Here is a 5206-nt window from a genome sequence, read left to right as displayed (position 1 = left end):
TTGCAACTTATTTTCAAAGGGTTAAAAAAAAAAGTGTGTGTGTGTATGTGTCTTTAGAGACAGAGGGGAGATAAAATATGACAAAATGTTTGCGAATGTTCAATCAAATTAAAGGGTATGCAGGTATTCTTTGAACTATTCTTTCGACTTTTCCATAGGTTGGTAATTGCTCAAGATAAAAACCTGGAAAAAATACATCTAGTATATAAATCAAATTATATCCACATTGAATTTGTAATTGACCACAGAGCGCACACACACCCCTTTTCTAGCACTTTATTTAAAGTACTTTAACAATACTTCCACTCTGTCAGAATTTTCTGGGATAGCTGGAGGCCCTGCTGGGAACAAGCTATTCTGAAAAAGCAACCCGAGTGATTCTGATCTGGTGCTGGCCATTCTCTACTCACTCTTCAGAACCACTGCAATAGGCTGTGAACTCCTTAAAGGCAGAGACTGTGTCTTAGCAATCAGACACCAGACCAGAGCCAAAGGCATTCAATAAATATTTGCTCAGTGTTGAACAAATGGCTCCCATATACTGTTTCTTTCCTCCTCTTACTTCCCCTCTGTACACCTTTTTCTGAACACTGGGGTGAGAAGGGAGGGTTAAAAAATTAAGTGTCTCAATGGCTTTACTTCAAAATAAACTCACTTGAATTAATTGTAACATCATTAATCATTATTACAATGATAAGTGAAACAAACAAATAGGACAATCCAAAACAAAAAAACACTAAAAATAATTTTTCTCTTTTAATTATACTGTAGCATTTTCACTTCCTTCTCCAGAAATGACAAACTCCGCAAATAATCTCCTTACTGTAGTATAACGCAACTATGCCATGTAACTAAGCTGTATTAAAAACAGTCCAGCAAACAAATAGTATTATCAAAGGCTAAATAAAGTTTTGTTTCTTTTAGCATCTATTATATCCTTTCCTGTGTACAATATTGTTCTATGTGAGCTGCAGGGAAAAAAACCTGTGAAGCAAAGGGTGTGGTACTGAATATCAAAGTTCAGACTTAATGTATTTTGCCCAAAATGGTGCCCATTATAAAGACATTGGCAACAGTTCTTAAAAAGTTCCTACCCACAAACTGTAAAATAAGGTATATACCAGTAGGGAAATCTGCTATAAGACTACCAAAACATTTGTTACCTTCAAGCTATGGTGCAGGTTATTTTAGGCAAAATTAGCTTTAAGAGACTATTTTGATATACATGATTGTAGGAAACGTGTTCCAAAAACAGTAATGCAAACTAAATATTTTCCAAATCATTCTTTTATTTAATTTAGCACCTCCTATGTCAAATGTTACCATGGACTTTATGGGAAATACAGAAGAGCAGACTCTGTCCTCGGAAGACTTAAAAGTCCATCCAGTGACAAATAAATAATCCCAATAAAGTGGGATAAATGCTAAGACATAAGTAAGGGTTTCTATTCAAAACTTTTAACTAGGAGGAGGGAAGAATGAATGGGAAGAAGTGTAATGGAAGGTATTAAACTCTAATAGAAAGCCATTAGCAAACCTAATAGTACATGTGGTATGTCAGCATTTAGAGTCCCGTGAGACTTGCTAGACTGAAATAAGGAGGATGTTCATTACCTATCTCTGCCAACCGCAAGCCTGTGTTAAATCTACTTTGTGGAGAAAGAATCAGTGCAAAGGATCAAGATGATGTCACATAGTGCTATGGACCAACTCTCATGATCCAATATGGCGAGAGAAGGGGAATGAGGGATAAGGAGGATGTGCCGGGTAGGAGAAAAAAGTATGTACATAGGCAAGGAGATGTAAAAGGACCTGGCATATTTTAAGGCTGATTTTTTTTAAAGGTATTCTCTAAGAGTTAATAATACTGTTTTATTTCTGTGCTCATTAAAATATATGAGACAAGTGTTATGTTTTTAACATATTAACACCTTTCCAAGTTATAATTCAAAATATTTTCAAAACTACAAGTGTATAATACCTTCCAGTCGATATTTATAATAATTACTGTATTCGATAGAGAACAAAAAGGTAGTTCTAAGAAAGTAAAAGATATACACCTGAAACAGACAAATTAGGTGGTATACTGTTTCAAAAAATTTATATATTGACTGGTAAGCTTATTTTTAAGTACTCAATACCCTTGTGCAACTGTGGATAGACTCAGGCAAGAGTTTGCTAATCTTTGTCAGATTTACAAGCATGCTAAGTAGACAGACAGCACTTTCACAAGTGACAGCACTTGCTCAACCTTCCTCTCCTCAAACCCCACCACCTTTTATAAACTTATTAATAACCGCTGACATTTAAAAAATGCTGAATGGAAAAGCAAGATAAATACCTTTGAAGGGGAAAAAACGAATCAAATGTCAACTTTGCCCCCCTAACCCAAACTAATATCTAACACAGGAAATGGTGGTGATTAAAATGCAGTAAATTATGAAGAAGAATATATTAAAGATGATCTACAGTAAAAGACTTCCTCATGCCAAAGATAGTGTGGTATACAAAATACATCTTGTGAGGCAAAAGACTGCATTCCCTTCCTAACTTTGCTAATGATCTAACAGTCAAGGTCCTCATCCCTAAATTGACAAGATTTAATACCATAAGGTCCCCATGGTCCCTTCCAGCTCTGAAATAAATCTTCAATTTTAATCTTCAAATTTATGACTTTTAGTTTTGTTTAATGGAATGGGGAGAGGAAAAGTCAGGAAAGTACTCTTAGTTCTACAGATAATATTTCTGTTCAATAGAGTGTATCTTGCTAAGTACTCTTGATATTTCTCACCAATATTATAACCACTATGAATCCAAGGAAACCCTACGTTGATTCTGATCTTCGATCCTCCTTAAAAAATGCTTGGAATTCCTTTACCACAGATAAATTTTATATGCTAACCATAAAACCCTCAAAGTGATGAAAAGCAAACATGATTTGCTTGTTATTCTCTACAGATGTCAGTATATCTGTACACATATCATAAACCAGTTGTTATTATGATACAATTTTTATGTGTATACATAAATTTTCAGTTTATATATTATACTATATGTAATACATATTATATGTATAGATATACATACCTTTGCCTGGAATAATTTCAACAGAGTACTGATTGCTCAATAGATACCTGACATTTTCTCAAAAATAAATGTGATATATAAACTAGTGAATGTAGTCTACGGCTATGCTACCCTGAACAAGCTCGATCCTGTCTGATCTCGGAAGCTAAGCAGGGTCGGACCTGGTTAGTACTTGGATGGGAGACCACCTAGGAAGACCAGGTGCTGTAGGTGTGAAAAATAAGGGATTGTAAACTGACAAGGTCCTTGCAATCTGTGAGGTCAACTAAGGGTTGCCTCGCCTAAAACAAACAAATAAACAAAACCTAGTGAATGTAGGATGATCTGTTTCTACCATAACTCACTAAAACATTTCAAATGAAACAGACATGAGAAGTAAATCTTACAAAATGAAAATTATTAGTTATTAACATTTTAAAAGTATTATTTTAGCAAATACAGTCCATTCCAACATAAAACTGACCACGAAAGCCAAAATACTAATAAAATAAGGATTCCTAATGTTACTAAACCTAAACAGGTTTCCATTTAGAGTCACTACAATTTCTACCAACATAAGTCTTTCTAAAATGAACAACATTCCTCTAGCTTTAAAATAGCTTTTTTGTATTATCAACAATCTTAAGAGATTTTTAGCCTAAAATAAGACTAGTTCATAGAGCAATTTTTCTTTTCTAGGAAAAATGTAAACATTCATGATTTTAGAATTAAAAATATGACATTTGATTGAAATAATCACCACCATTCTTAAAGGAGATACCAGTTGAGAAAAGCATCAACCTACTAAATATCCAACAAGTAAATAAATACAATTCTGTGTATTCCATAGCACAAAAGAAATATATCTTGAAAAAAGAAAATCACTTGGTTTCCTGGCAATGGATACCACATTAGATCAAATTACATCACAAAAAATTCTTGAGGCACTATTCAAATGCTTTTGATAGATAGATCTAAGCTCTTCTGCATTTACCTCACAACTCTTTAAGGCCTCTATTTTCTAGATTACAACATAACAACTTATTAGACTTAGAGCATAAGAAATCCACTAGCCTTGAACTGTAACAGAGAAGGTACTATGTGTGACTGGTCACCACTGTACTCCCAACACCTAGCTCAGTGCCTAGCACACAGTAAGTGCTCAATAAAAACCTATTAAGTGAATGGCTATTTTGTTAAATGGGCTATTAGATGTTTTGTTGCTTTTTACTTTAATGTCTGTTTTAATCACTGGAATATGATTTTTATTATTAATATAAATCTAGAATTAAAAAAAATTATTTTCCATTTAATACAAATACCAAAAATAGCTATCTCATCCTCTCAAAAATGAGCAAATAGACATGAGAGAGTACATAAAAGTATATAAAAGACAGAAAGAGTCAAGTGAGTGGAATGCTTCTTGAAAACAACATATAAGATTGGGTCTGGAGCCTACCAACAGCCCAACCATCATGACAGTGCTATGGGTCACAGGAAACAGAGGTGATAAGGGAAGTCTGCACTGGCCAGGTGTGTACTTCTATTCCACCCCCTTGGCAAAGAAAAGCAAAACAAAATTATGCTCTAAAGACACCTGTTTTTAAAATAGTCATAGATCTTTGAGTTTTGAAAAGCTGGCAGGTAATCTAAAGGCCAATAAGAACCACACTGGAATCATATATAATGATAATTCTAAAAACAATTAACAAGACAAAAATGCCATGAGGTATTAGGTAAGGGCTGGGGGTAGCAAGCAGAAGGGAAGAGCAGACAAAGCAAATAAATACAAGTTCCGTTAAAGCTTAAACTGTGACTCAAATTTGAAAAATCCCGTTGAATCACATCTTCCCAGCTAATTTTCTTACAACTAGAAATAATTAGAAGCTATCTATTCTAAAGAAAATATTTCCAATATAAACACCTTAAACTCAAGTGAAAGGATATCAAATACTGTCAACCGAATTTCACAATACAAATAAATGGCTAAGTTACCACAGCAAGCAACTTCTGTGCCAAAACGATGAAGTTTTTCTTTAGAAGTGAGAAGGCTTTGGTGGGCACATGTTATTTATCTCTAAGAAAAAAACCCATCAAATCTTCAAGTCAGCCCAAGAAAAAGATTCCATAGACCTTTGCA

The 5206-nt window shown here is 34.1% G+C and overlaps 1 pseudogene; it reads left to right on the top strand.

The window, feature by feature from the left end:
- Nucleotides 1–3181: 3181 nt before the first annotated feature.
- LOC111745933 lies at nucleotides 3182–3300 on the top strand (annotated as a pseudogene).
- The last annotated feature ends 1906 nt before the right edge of the window (nucleotides 3301–5206 follow it).

This window comes from Pteropus vampyrus, unplaced genomic scaffold (assembly GCF_000151845.1).
Source record: "Pteropus vampyrus isolate Shadow unplaced genomic scaffold, Pvam_2.0 Scaffold170, whole genome shotgun sequence".
NCBI classification, from domain to species: Eukaryota; Metazoa; Chordata; class Mammalia; order Chiroptera; family Pteropodidae; genus Pteropus; species Pteropus vampyrus.
This window is presented reverse-complemented; position numbering and strand designations above follow the sequence as displayed.